Consider the following 15,433-nt stretch of genomic DNA (forward strand, 5'->3'; position numbering starts at 1 on the left):
TTTCACAGCAGGTACGGTTCAGTTCCACCCACAGACAGAAAGAAAGGCTTCAAACGGTCCAACTCGCACCGAGACGGAAAAACAGGACGTGGAGCTTCACCGTTAAACTCTGGGTGTTTACAGGACTTGGAAAGACTGCAAAGAATCCAAAGCAGACCAGTTTGATGTCGATTAATCGTCGTTTTCCCCCAAATCTGCTCCGCTCCAGCTGAGTCCCCACAGTGAAAAGTTCCTTCTGTGCGCCAGGATGAAGCTCCGTCGCTCCCAGGTGGAGCCGCTCAAACATGTTCTCACACTTTGACATTATGAGCAAGAAATGCGTTTTGAACAGACACAGAGGGAGATGAAGAGGAGGAGACATGTCAGCTTACCTGGCACAGAAGAAGTCTTGTTTTGTCCCATGAAGAAGGCGATAACAGCCGAGCAGGCGCAGTTTCCGTCGAGCTCTCCCGGTGGTGCTGGATGTGTGTGTGCGGATCCACCGTGGGCTCCTGGAGGAAAGCAGCACAGCTCCGGCTGATGTCACCGGGACAGGGAGGGGCCTCACCGGGACACATGATGTCACTTCACTGGTTCAAATGGCTCTGACTCCACACACAGATGTACAGTACACAGACAGGAACAGTTGTTTTATTATCAGAGACTGTTAATGGTGAAGGGTTTGTGGAGAGAGACCCTCAGACACGGAAACAGCTCCCACACAACACTACAGCAAGGACACTAGATGTGTGCAAAAGGAGCAACACAGTGGTGGAAAGCAGAGGTGGGACCAAGTCACCGAAATGTTAGCAAGTCACAAGTAAGTCTCAAGTTATTGCACTCGAGTCGCTAGTCTTAAACTTTGAGTTTTGAGTCCTGAGCAAGTCATAATAAGCTCTTTGTCAAATGTAATGTCATTTTAACAATCATGGATGCAGGGGCGTAAATACAGACAGTGGAGGCAGTGCGATGGCACCGGGAACCCTGGGGTGGGGGGGCTGAGGATAGAGCTGGCCCTTGCAAGTGATTCAGACTGCAACCTTGGAAATAAACCTATAAAAAAAAATATTATTGATTTAAAAACAGCGTCATTTGCTGTATAGACCCTCAAAAAGGCAAAGCCATCATGGTTTCCTTTTTTATTAAATCTAAATAGTAGCTATCTAAAACAAAAGAAATCAGAGGAGGTGTATTTGATGCTATGGCAACTGGTGTCCCCAACTCCAGCCACAGACAGAGACACAGAGACGGACAGAGCAAATTCGATTTGCTAGGGGAGGGGATCTGGCCCCGACGAGCAGAGCCCAGTGACTTGCATATCAGACCAATCAGATCAGTCTATCTGACAGAGGCGGGCTCTGGGCAGGCATAACATGATGAAGACAGCCAAGATGGCAGCTGCCAAAGGACCACATCCATTCAGTTTAGCTTTGGAAGAAACGTTAAGCCAGCTACACTTATCTTTTTCCTTGAGAGAGGAACAGAAGACTGCCCTAGAAGCCTTCGCTTCCAGGAGGGACGTTTTTGCCGTTTTGCCGACGGAATACGGCAAAAGCATAATATATCAGTTAGCCTCACTGGTCGGCAAACCAATGGGGCTTAGTGCAATGAATACCTCACCTTGTTTTTTGCTCTGATTGGCTATCGTGCTATCTAAATGCATGCAGCAGCATTTAATATGCCTCAGTTAGTGCCGCCCCTTGGGTAGGAAGGGTGTATCGGTGAGGGCCAGACTCAAAATCTTTTTAGATTTGAGTCTGGATTTCCAGGCTAAGAAAATCTATAAATACACTATAAAAAAAAAGGATTCAATTAAATGATTAATTTCTTACTTTCTATTTTTATTTTTGTCAGATACGCAGTGATGATTGCTGCATAAGCATTATCTCACTAACTACAATACTATTACTGTTTTTTGTGTAACGTCAAATGTCGTACAAAGTCGGAAGTTGTTGCATCTCCATCTGTGATTTTCACATTTTGCATACTGCAGTTCATTTTTTGTTGATTTCAAATGTACGTGAACCAAATTATCTTTGGTCTCATTTTTTCAACTTGAGCTCAGTAACGTAACGTTAGTTCTTCGTGATTCTCTCCTGCAGCTTGATTGGATGCTGATTGGCTAAGATATTGTGGATCATCTGGGGAGATACGTCTCAGTTGGCTGGAAATTAATTGCGTTCACATAAGATGATTGAGAAAATGAAGGGAAATAATTCATTTGAGGCACATTTAATTTAAATGCTTTTTAATCTTTGGGCTTGGTGAAAGGTATCAGGGAGGCAATTTTCAAGTCAAAGGCTCAAGTCCAAGTGAAGTCACAGGTCAGTGGTATTAAAGTCCAAGTCTGTTTTGATTTTGAGTATAAGTCGAGTATGAGTTCATCAAACACCAGACTTGAGTTCACACCTCTGTGAAAAGAATTATTACTCATGTAGCCTAGGCTTACTGTACTCACCAGTAGGTATAGAGTTTTAAATACTGATAACTTATGAGAAGTGATACAAACCAAAGAGACATTTCCCTCTGAACTTTTCATATGGTTTCATTTTTTTTTAAAAATGAGGTGCAAACAGGTCATTTTGTCCAATATTTTACAAAAAGCGAAAAAAAAGTGAAAACATATTTGTGTATCAGAACTTAGTTTCTTCTTCTTGCACCAGTTTTAAATGTTATCAGCTGAGTTTCACTGGAGTTGCTAGTCAACAGCTTTGGTCCATGTTTACTTCCTGTCAGCTGATGTCATTCACATACAATGCAAGGAAATACAAAGGGGCCCTTTCAGGATGTTTATGTCATCAAGTTTAATATGATTTCTGATGCTTCAGACAGGGCGAACTGTGTCTACGTGTGTGTTGAGAGAGAGAAAGGGTTGCAGTTTTAAAACATGGTCAGCATTGACAGTTGAAACAAACTACTTGATTAGTTTAGAAAAATATTAAAATAGGTTAAAGGTTAAAATAAGTCTGTTTGTTAAGGAAGTTAACATAGGTCAACATTTACTTCTGGTTTCACAAAGTACACAAACAGCAGTGTCCAGGGTGGAAGTGCTGTGTTTGTTTGACCCATCCATCCACTTTGACCTCTTCTCTCTATATTACATCACCTGACTTCTTCTGTGCTCCAGTCACAATTACTATGACCACTAGAGGCCACCACCGAACAAATTTGAACCACCCCACTGTGATACATCTTTAAAAAAATAAATTATATCCCTCTGAGCCAATTAGGAGTGGAGTCTGGGAGATTTATACTTGTGCATCAGTTCTATGCAGAGCCTATGCTGTTGGGAGCATATATACTTGTTTGGTGGTGTGTCTGTGTCACTCTGCAGTTACACCTCCAAAATACTGGTCAGTTGATTCAAAACACACATTAAACACACATTACACATGGCAAAGTTCCAGGTCGACAGATCTCTGATGACAATGTTTTATAGATCTTTTATTGAGTCTGTTGTCACCTTTTCTTTTATTTGCTGGTTTGCATCACTAAATCTGAAACAGAAAAACTCATTAACCAAGATAACAAAAGTCAGCAGTAAAATCATTGGCACTCAGCAAAAAACCCTTTCAGATCTGTACAATAACCAGCCATCAAAGAAGGCAAAATTCATTATGTCCGACAGCACTCACCCCCTGCATTCAGAATTTAAGTTCCTGCCCTCTGGTTCCCGTCTCAGACAACCATTAGCCAAAACTAACAGATACAAATTCTCCTTCATACCCTCTGCCATCTCACTGCTTAACTCTGTACAGTACAGGTAGCATCATCATTAGTTCATATTTTATTCAAGTATGCGTTTTTATTTATTTAGTTACGACTGATTTTATGTGACTGTTGCCTTGTGTGTGTCAACCTTGTTGTTGTCATTGTTGTTTGTTGCTGTTGTTTTTATTGCTACTGCGGCAGAATCAATTGCCCCTCGGGGACAAATAAAGGTCTTGAATCTTGAATCTACATTAGCCTAGCAGCTAGCGGAGATTTCCTCTGCTCATATGAAGCCAGGATAAATCACACACAGGACTTTAAATGCTATTTTTGCTGAGGCTTTATTGTCTTCACAATTTATTGTTTCTTATCTGTGAAATTAAAGTAAATAAAAGCTTTGTTTCCACTGAGGGAAATGGTTTCAGCTTACAGAGACAGACAGGAGGTCTGCGTCGCCGCAACATGTACTTGCATCTCTGAGGAGGTGCGTGTCAGGCTGTGGCGTGTGTTACGCAGTAGGCTCTGCATCAGAAGTATAAATCCCACTTTAGAGTCGAGCCATACCACTTTAGATCTATGCTCCTGGTGACAGCTGATAAAAGCCATTTAATGGGTTGATAATATTAAAGACAGGTGCTTCTTTCCTTCCCATTAATCATCTCATGACCCCTCAGGCTTATCTGGGGACTTTGGAGGGGCCCAACCCTGTATTGGGAACCACTGGATTACTCTAGCTAACAGTATTTAAAGTAGTTAAAACTGGTTCCACCTGCAGCAGCTACAATAATAACATGCTGCTTTAACATTGATGCATCAGTATTAACATTACATTATGAGCATTTTTACTTCTGACACTCCTAGTACATTAAGTGATAATTATTCTGTACTTCTACTTAAGCAGGATATGATATGATATATAAATTGATTGATTGGTAATAACTTTGAAATAAGTCTACTTGTACGTTACTAGATACTTCATGCTGCTTATAATATTATTCTCCTTCACATTTAGAGGGGTAATTGTACTTTTTACCCCACCACATATTTATGAAATCACTAACCATTTTGCAGATTATGATTTTACATAATTCATTCATTTTCCATTACTGCTTATCCTGTTGGGGTTGAAAGGAGGGCTGGAGCCTATCCCAGCTGACACAGGGCGAGAAGCAGGGTACACCCTGGACAGGTCACCAGACTATCACAGGGCTGACACATAGAGACAGACAACCATTCACACTCACATTCACACCTACGGACAATTTAGAGTCACCAATTAACCTGCATGTCTTTGGACTGTGGGAGGAAGCTGGAGCACCTGGAGGAAACCCACGCTGACATGAGGAGAACATGCAGACTCCACACAGAAGGGCGCCCCTCTGATTTTACATAAGATATAATAAAACTGACCTGCAAATATCAAAGTCATATGCTAAAATAACATGCATGGCATCACCCACCCCTTACTATAGAATATTTTTGTTTAACAAAAACAGAGCAGCTCTTTACTGTTTATGCAAAACCTGTTTTTATGTTTGTTTTTACAACCACCTGTGGAGCCCATTATTCTAAAGGAGTGAGGCGTCATGGAAATGACACTATCTATGATTGTTATCAGGACACAGTGGGCGAGAGCAGGCATGTCCTCTCATATAGATAGTGTAAAGTTAGATTTCACAGAATTTAAAGGAAGTCTGGCATTATGTGGAGACGTGAGCAACTGTGTGAGGTTCAAAATAGTGTCTGACAGAATAATTCATGATCTGCTGTGGAAAGTTCAGAAACAGAAGATCAAACCTGTATTCAACCTCCACAGAGACGCAGCATCAGAAATAAGAATCTTTATGATGGTAGAACTTTTTCTGTTGGATTCTAACAGTCTTTGTTTTCGCTCTTACTGAATTATTATTTGTTTCTGAAACATTAAAAATAATGACTGATGATTTGTCCACAGTGCAGACACACAGTTTATTTTGAACTAGTCACTGTTGTGAATATAAGCCCCTGAGCATCCCCTAAAGGCTACATTGTTCATTACATCCCACAACACAAAACATGTTACAACACATCCCCCTCCTCATCTGCACTCCTCATCTGTTGATAGAAAGAGTCATCTCTCTATTCCGCCTCTTTCTTTGGTTTACTGAACAAACATACTGTCTATTTTTCTGTTTTCTGTTGCCGTACTTGTGTCGTCTTTGCCTTGGATTTGGGTACTATCTCTCAAAAACAACTAAAAAAAACTTTGTGGTGTCTCAGGACAGATTTTCACTCACAATGACTTTCATGTGAAGACTGAATTTCTCTGAATAAACACAGTTTAATTTAGAAAGTAGTATACTCGAGCCCTGTACCATGATGTTATTAAAATCAAAAGGGTTCAGTCTCTGGGGAGCAGGAATATGCTCAATACATTTAGACAAACCTGCCCTTTGATTTTCAGATACAATATTTTGTGTGAGAAGTTGACATTTTGTCCAAAAGGTGGCACTAGAGGGGAAGCTCATTGTTCATCCTCTGGGGAGCAGGAATTTGCTTAATGCTTTTAACAACAAACCTGCCTGTTGATTATAAGATTATTAAGATTTGGTATCTTGTGTGAAAAGCTGACATTTTGTCTTAAGGGTAGCACTAGAGGGGAAGCTCATGGACATCCAAAATGGGAATGATCTATCCTCTGGGGAGCAGTAATGTGCTCAACAAATTAAACAACAAACCTGTGTTGATTATAAGATATAGTATCTTGTGTAACAGTTGAGATTTTGTCCTGAGGGTGAAGGGGGAATTATTTGGATGGCCAAATAAAAATGGTTCATACTCTGGGGAATATGATAAACTGTTCAGAGTTCTTGTGTACAGACAAATGGAATTGTTGGTCTGATTGTGGCACTAGAAAAAAAAATCTAAGAGGCATCGAAATTATTAGAATTCATCCTCTGGAGACTGAGCTCATCCTCAGAAATTCTAATGGAAATCCAGCCTGTCATTTTGCAGGTCCTTTGTCATGGGCCAAAAAGTGACCAAAGTGACCACTATCAAGACTTGTGCCACTAGTGGAATATTCTCACATAGCCAAAAGAGAAAAAGGAGTCTGTGTTGTTTGTATTGCTTTAAACCCATCAATATCATCTTGGGCGATGCTAATCCCAGGATACAGCCATGGTGCCCCTGCAAATAAGTGTCAGGCCGGAACTTGTCTTGGTGAAGAGGTAAGTGGTGGCATTAAAACACCTGCAAAAGTGAACATCACATTAAACACCATGAGATGTTTTAGCACGTAGGTTGCGGAAGGAAGCTAAAGGTCCGAATGTACTTGGGCAGAACGTACGCAGAACTCCGTGGAGGTCCGCGCAGACTCAAAGAGGACGTCCGCAAGCCCTGTGCGCGCAAAGCTCAGATTTTACGACCGCACGGACTCCACTCCGCACACCAGTGACTGCTCGGCATGTATTTTTCACATCGCGGGGATTTTTCACGCACATTTTTACAGGAAACTACAACACGGAAGTGCGCTCGACTATGAAAGCCCAAATAACTGCGGACATTCCTCGCGGAGTCTGTTCCGCTTATAGTACGCCCGAGTATGTTCAGGCCTTAAAAGCTACAGTCCACACCCACTGAGTCAGACAACCAACTACTTCATTAAATTAGTAACATATTTTAACATCAATTTACATGCAGAACTGGTTTGACTATATGACAGTATGTGCTATTTTAATCACATTCAGGCAGATATACTTTATGTTGCATTTTAGTTGATGGTTTACCTTTACAATGTGCGCCTCCATTGGTGCTGCCACTGTTTTGTGATGTCAGACAACTGCTTCCTCTTCATAAATGGATTTTCCCTGAATTTACAAGTAGGAATTCAAACTTTGAGTGATGGTATCTGTACTTATTCTAGTACAACGTGTCCTAACAGCGAGTGAACCTCTGGCTGTCATGCCACATTACTTTACACTGGACTACATGTCCCATTGGACGTATAGATTACACCTCATTTCAGCCTTGTCAAACAGCCATACCTCATCCATTGTAGCGCTTTCAATACGAAAAGTTTCACTCAATATGGTGCGATGCAATGAGAAGTGGCGCTTACACAGTTAGGACAGTCCATAGAAAACAATGCAGTCAAACTGATTTAGTCGATGATGCTCACTTGCCTTGCATCCAGTTAGGACAAGGTGTTAGAAAGTTGGAAATTTTCAAGTTGTGACTTGTCTAAAATGCAGCATAAGGCGCATTGGTGCTTTGAGCTAAATGCTAACATTAGCATGCTAACTAAATCAGTGAGAAACCTGTGAAACTGGTTAGTTAACTTGACTCTGCTTTGTGTTGTGTTGGATGAAGGAATGATGGACAGGAGGTCTGCGTCTATTTCTTTGCTGCCATTTACTGTCTTGATAGGACCCAAATGTATAATCTATACAATAATAGTTGAGATATTTCAGTCTGGACCAAAGTGATGGACCAATGTTGCCATCCTGAGAAGAAAAACAAAATAAGAGTAAAAACTGAATGATTGATCTTCAATCAGTGTGATGAATGACAAGGTGGAGGTATAGGAATTGATCCGACTCCGAGGCTCTCGTCTGTAATAAATCAGAGTCTGGGTTTATATCTGACAGACAAACAGGCCGCCACATCACGTCCATGAAACTAGATTGCATTACACTAACACCACAGAGCAGGCAGCTAATATATACAGTGTATAATAACTCAGAATACCTAACAAAATGTTTTATGTTTTATAGCCTCAACCCAGAAAAAGCAGATGTACTAACAGCGAGCATTCTGAATAAAAATTTCTTCATTTATATTCAGTGGGAGACGTCGGCTTGATAAAATGCATTGGCTTCTCTACATATATAAAGAAGATGTGTGGTGTAATATTGAGGCTTGCGGGCAGATTGAAGATGGATTGCAAATGCATCAAGTAACTGTGGTTTCATAATACGTGTTTGCACATGAAACAAATGGAGCCATTATTGCAGAATGTTCCAGCACGTACCGTGGAGCCTGTGAAGCTCCATCTTCAGGCGAACGCACTGATGGCTTCTGGGTAAACTGATTCCACAGACAAAAACTTATGACGCATGACTGGAGGTGTGGGACATTATTTTAAACTTTGCTGCTAAGTTTATAAGTGCACAATGTGGCCAGATGTATGTGGAAACCAGTATAGTCAAGCCATGTGAGATAGCTGTAAGTTACAGTGAAAATGTAAGAAATAATAATATGATACGCTTCATGTTTGTAATGAATAAAGTTTTCGCCATGACTATGAACCTCTGCATAACCTTAGAGGGTATTATCCTGCTCATAGCACTTGCCCCCAAAATGCCATGTTCTTAAATTAAAAGTACCAGTGGTTTATTTACCCATATTCTAACCTGATCTCACTTTACTGTTTCAAATATCATAAAAAAAGTTCCTTAGCTGCAAAATTTCTGCGGTTTGCATTGCTTTACGACCTCCAGCTTTACAGAAGAGGCTCAGGAGACTGATCAAAGAGTGTTAAAATACTTTTGAAGGCTGGAGAGACTTAGATTTTGAATACACCCAAACTATAGCCTGCGTACTGGAACTTGATGTTAAAACTGTCACCCTCCCACTCATGCTAGTTAACTACTTAGCTCTCTGACTCTATCTCACACTTTTAATTGCAAATACTTTCTCTTTCTTTTTTTGTGCAGCTTCGGTCACGTTTCCTTCCCCTCTTCCCTGCAGCTGGTCCTCAGGCTGCAGCTTCACCTCCTCCTGTCGTGAGATGGTTTGGACCTCCAGTTTCTCATAAATATCAAAGGCTTTGGAAATGAAATTTGGATGTTTTTCAGCTTTTGTATCTTTTTTTTGTTTGTTTTCAACAGTTGGTGGTGGTTACACAAATAGCCCCAGTTCCAGAATCTTTGGCTGAGACCTACAGTCCTACCTCCAGTTTTACCTTCAGTCAAGTTACGATCTGCAAAAAAGTACCTGCTTCATAGGTGTCTGGTGATACTGTCCAGTTACTATAACTTTATCTACGTAGCCAGTCAAAATCTAGAATTCCCATTAATTATGGTATAATACACTTTAACCGAGACTGTCCACTTTCAAAAAAAATTCACACAGGTTGTTTGTACAACAGCTTATTACGACCCATTTTTACATTCATTGTTAGATGGCAACCTCTAGAGCTCATAGTAATCTTGACGGAAGCAATGAAAAAGTCAGGTGACGTAGTCTAAAGAGCAACAAAGTCCATGTCAGGAGGTCAGAGTGGACAAATGTGTCAAACAAACACAGGACTTTGATCAGGGAAACTGCTGTTCATGTCTCGTGTCAAACCAAAACTCAACATTGAGTTCTTTTACCTATGTTACTTTTTTTTAACGGCGTAATGCAGTTATCTGCATAATGTCGACATATGGACTTACGTACGTAAGTTAAGTAACAAATTTTTTCTTCTAAACCTAACCATGTAATTTTGTTGCTTAAATCTAACGGTCATATACAGCATCTGTTGTTTAGGGATGAGGACATGTTGATCTCCTGCCACTGGTATGGAGCACTATTTTAAGAAACATGTTTGAAATAGATACATCGGTTTCAAACATTGTTAACTGCCCTCATACTTCCATGTGTCCTTAATGTTGCTATAGATACAGCCAATAGAAGGCACTATAGGGCGGAGTCAAAAGTTTCACACAACAACAAACGAAGCGACAGTGGAGGAGGTCGTTATAGTGTACCTTTTGTACAATATAACATTGTCGATGGCAGCGGTCTGCACGGCCATATAATGTTACATCCCGACATATGGACGAGGAATTCTTTTCATTTTACTACCGATTTGTTCTCCCATTATTTAAATTTCTTTGTGGTCTCCTATGGTTGTATCTCGTTTGAACGACACCACACTGTCTTCACGATCTCCAGCAGTGTGGGGCAAGTTACTCTCAAAATATAATATATTACATAGCCTATTACTAGTTACTTTCATTTGAATGTGCCGGTAAGCTACAACAGCACTGTAGCGAGAGTTATGCATAAGAATGGCATTGTGTCAGGATTCCTATGCAAGTATGGAAAGTATGGAAACAAATTTGATCAATTTCCAGGTATTAAAAAGTATGGAAAATGAAAAATAAAGTATGGAAAAATATTTATGTTTCCAGACTATTACCACTGTTCTAAAATACTGTTTTCTAAAATAGAAAATTAGGTTTTTCCAAAAATAATTTAATCAATCTTCATATGATTGCTTTTTATGGTACAACTTTGAGTGGAACAATCAGAAATGCACATGTAACCATATGTAGGTTTTTACAATTTATTGCACATGTTTAAGTTGTAATTCTAACAAGTTTAACTTGTTGTTTTTGAGCCAGTGTTGCCTTTGTAGTTGACTGTTGACCTCACCTACAAAATGTTGAGATGGGACATGTTGTTTTACTTCTCTGTGTGTGTGTGTGTGTGTGTGTGTGTGTGTGTGAAACAGTATTTACAGTTTTATGTTCAGACACTTCAGGGACACAAAAAAATTGTAAACATTGAACTCTTAAATTGTGTTAAAATAAAATCCAATGCATTGAACTTACCTGAGTTTTTATTTGCATGCCATTATGGTACTTGGCTACAGTCGCCTATTAAGAATAATTAAATATGATGTGAAATATGTGAAATATGATACACTGATATATTTACTCAGATGTCGCATATTCTCTGGAAAAAAAAAAACAAATGCTGAGAAGTCTGGAAATTAGGGTATGGAAAAGTATGGAATTTTGAAATTCCAAATGTGTAGGAACTCTGCTGTGTGCCAGCATTGCTCTGCTGTTGTAGGGGATGTGGATGGAAACACAACATATACTACTATCACCCAGACTTCGGGACGAGGAAAAAACAAACCGGAGGCCAGCTCCTTATCCTCGCTACTTTCTTGCACCCGTAGCACGCAGAACAGGATACGTTATAGATTCGGGTCCATCCCATTAGTCCGACGTCCCGTTGTTCCGATATGTGATTATACTAGGCTGTACTGTATTTGTGTACCATAGAGGATCAGCAAACGCAACAAAAGTAGGCTACTGGTCGAGATACAAGTGTCACAGAGAGGAGAGAATGAAACACCATAACCTCCTGTTATTAACTCTGGGGTCGGGGTTGTGTGGGGAGCTTTCTGCGATGCTGAACGGCTCCCGGCGGGCATATTTCTGCCTTGACAGTGAGCTGCGACCGGCTCTGGGTCAGCTGAGAAAGGCTTGAGGCGAAGCAGGCTCACAGCTTATGAGTTTGCCACTTTCTTTTTCATTTTAACCCACACCATGATCTTTTCTTGACCCTAACCAAGTGGTTTTTGTGCCTAAACCTAACCAGACCTTAACCACAGGGCATCATGATGATTTCGGAACAACGGGACTTCGGAACAATGGGTTTAACATGGTCGGAACAATGGGCTGTCTGACCAATGGGCAGTTCCCATAGATTTTGCAGGTATTTTGCAGTATCTTCTTGTAGTGTACTATGACACGACAAGACACAGCAACTTTTTGGGGATATTTTTTGTGGTGGCACACTGGTGGAAGCGGAGCGATGTAGATCAGTGTGGATAAATTAAAAATGAAAAAAATTTAACAGATTATTTTGGGTGATTACGTGTTATGTAACATTGTAAAGGTAATAATATTAGTCGAAATCCTGTTGATAATGTGTTACATTACTTTGTTACTGGCTAAAATGTAATATATAACTGTGGCGTGTTAACCCCAGCAGTACTGACAGAAGGCTCCGTCCATCCCGTATCTTACATTAAGCCTGAATGAGTGTTAGAGGGTCGGAACAAACGACCTGTGTGGTTGTATGTGTTGGAGGACTTGTTGCTGTAACCTGTTCTGAAAATTTAAAAGCATGTAAAATGAAGATTTCATCTCAGTTCTCTACAAATGTCCATGCAAAATGTGAAATAGAGGCACACTGATCAAACATGTTTACAAGTTACATTTATATCTGTCGTTTGGAGGTTTCCATCCCACATCAGCACCAAAGGAGCAGCTCTGTGTTACAATTTAATTCTCTCCAGAACCCCAAATGCCTGAATAATAATCTGAAACAGGATTTGTATAATGTGTACAAGTATGGAAACACAATATCCTCACATAAACTACAGTGTATGAGGCTGTGGCTTGCTAGCAGGATAATTCCAGTGTTATCTTTAAAAGAGAATTAGCTGGATGGAAAATGTGCCGAGTCAGAGAGAACGTTCTGTAATCCACAGTGTGTCCGATGGTACAAACACACTGTTCACGATGAACAAATGAACCAGCAGTTTAGCCCAGTTAGGCAAAATAAAGCATGACTCAGCTCCCAGTCTGCAGGAGATGTCAGTTCCAGCTGTTCCTCTGAAAGAAATCCTGGAAGTGGCTGAACAAAGGAGGGAACACCAACCTCTGGGCCGCTGCTGGCACTTAGTTTTCCTCCACTTCCCACCATAGTTTCATTAAACCATTCTTCATTCTCTCAGAAGAAGTTGTCTTGTGTCCATCTTTTGAAAAGGTGTCACCAGCAGAGAGGGTTAAAAATGTTTTCCTACTGTGTATCATCAGTTCACATTGAGTGTGAGGTATGTGTGCCAGTGTTGAGCCAGGAAGTAATGATCCTAGTGATGGATGGGTGTGGAAGTGTTTGCCTTAAAACTTGGCATCATTCATATCCTGTCTCATTAGGCTATAGTCGTCAGTGTTGACAGTTTATAATGTAACCATGGCAACATTTTTTCACTTAATGGCCTCAGCTGCCGAAACAATGAGTACTTTAACACAAGTTTTAGGTCATTAACGACAAAAATGTATGTACTTCAGACTTTCACTGACCATTTTTAAAGGCTGTCTATATATTCAGTCTGAGATTTATGGATGTTTTTTAATAGTTCCAGGCAGCCGTTGGTTTCAACTCATTTATGTATGAAGCAAAACTTGTTTGAGTTGTGTAATTCATCTTTAAGTCTGCTTTTTTTTTTTTTTTACAATGTCATCTCAGATAACACGAAGCAGATAAAGGGCAGATTCATTTAACAGTCCTGTTGCTGTGTCTCAACTCAGATACTTCCATTAGTACATACAATACACTGTTCTTAGTAAAGTAGTGTGTGAATTTTGACAGTGTGGAGTTGTCTAACGTGAATCACAGCCGTTGCGCACTTACCAGAAATGACGGTCATAAGATTTTACGCACATATTTTACGTCCATAGGTTGTGTAGTTTATGCCACAACACATGTAACGTCAATGTCTACCAAATTATTACTCTCCTGATCAGCCACCATTTTTACAAGTTTGAAAAGCATTTGCGGTCCAATGTCTTGTGCTACGTAGGCAACATTACGAACACTGAGTGTGAGAAACGTCCAACACTCCAAAGCCGTCCTTTTATGTCGGCTGTTTATGTGGCTGGTTGGTGTTATTGTTTCACAGCACCTGGCCGTGTCGAGGGGAAACACGGCGAGACAACACCCACCGACTTTAGCCCAGGGATCAGTGTTACCTTTCCGTGCGATTGTAAAGCCAAAGCCCTGTCATTTTGCACATGCTTTTGTTGCTTAAACTCAACCAGCATAACACTAAACACAACCACATGTGTGTGTTGCTGAATAAAAAAAAGTCAGTTTGCAGTGTTGTACCGACATTGTGCTTTTATTTTGAAAGAGACTGTATGCAAACTGTAGCCTGGAAATCCAGACCCAAATCTAGAAAGATTTAGGGTCTGGTTATGAGTAATGAAAATGGCCCAAGTCGAGGGGCGGCACCAAGCATGCATTTGAAAATATCACTGCATGCAACTGGATAACACTACAACCAATCAGAACAATACACGGGGTGACGTATCCAGAGCTTAGCTACCAGCGGAGCTAACTGGTAGATTAGACTCTTGCCATATCCGGTCTGCAAAACAGCAAAAACGTCCTTCTTGCAAAGGAAAGATTTGAGCGCCGTCTTCTGTTCCTCTTTTAGAGAAAAAGCCAAGTCTAACTCGTTCATTGTAGCGGCCAAAGCCGTTTCAAACAACTGGTGTTCATCCGTAGCCATCTTGCAATGTTTACTGACTGATTCTGGACTTCGTCGTCGCAGCGCTGTCGTCATCTGTTTAGCTCGGCTCTGGCCCGCCTATATCAGATACACCGATGTGACTGGTGCAGCTCGGCTCCAACGACATGGGTAATGATTACTGATTGCCAGAGTGACTCGCTGAGCAAATTCAAATTATGCACAGAAGTGTATTTTGAAGTCAGACAATGCATGTAACAGGCTGAAGTTGACACGGCGTCCCAGAACGTCAACAACCAACACACCCAGGGTACCTTGGATGTCGACGTGGAAAGTTCATGACCAAACGTCGATATGTGACGAGGTCGGAGTGAGAATGTGTTGACTGAGTGCGTAGCATGTTGGGGTTGAATGAGAGAGAAAGAGTGAGGGAGTGACAGTGGCGATCGGACCAGAGGAGAAATAAGCGGTAAAGTTGTCAAGTAAAGGTGTCGGTTTGTCTATGAATAAATACTGCAGCTCCTCAAGACAAAGGTAGCGAGCAATTAATTCATAATCCCGTGCAGCAGATTTCCCTGGAAAGAAAAAGAAGGTAGCAGCATGTCTAGAAACATATCAGTGTGAACATACATGACAGTATGAGCTGTGAAAACACAATATACTACCGACTATAATAAAGTTGATTACACCACCGTGGCGGACCAACCAGCCAGCGCTGCA

The 15,433-nt window shown here is 40.8% G+C and overlaps 1 protein-coding gene and 1 long non-coding RNA gene across 2 annotated transcripts in view; one reads left to right on the plus strand and one right to left on the minus strand.

The window, feature by feature from the left end:
• LOC117251521 (SH3 domain-binding protein 4) overlaps nt 1-505 on the minus strand; it is a 63,789-nt gene extending 63,284 nt beyond the window's left edge. The window contains exon 1 of the mRNA XM_033617920.2: nt 372-505. The gene's annotated coding sequence lies outside the window, so the exon portion shown is untranslated. The remainder of the gene's footprint in view (nt 1-371) is intronic.
• Nucleotides 503-11,132, plus strand: LOC144466879 (uncharacterized). Its single transcript, XR_013493295.1, has 3 exons — nt 503-799; nt 9,387-9,463; nt 9,561-11,132. It is a non-coding gene; the product is annotated as an uncharacterized LOC144466879 (long non-coding RNA).
• Nucleotides 11,133-15,433: the final 4,301 nt, after the last annotated feature.

Source organism: Epinephelus lanceolatus, chromosome 14 (assembly GCF_041903045.1).
Source record: "Epinephelus lanceolatus isolate andai-2023 chromosome 14, ASM4190304v1, whole genome shotgun sequence".
NCBI lineage: Eukaryota > Metazoa > Chordata > Actinopteri > Perciformes > Serranidae > Epinephelus > Epinephelus lanceolatus.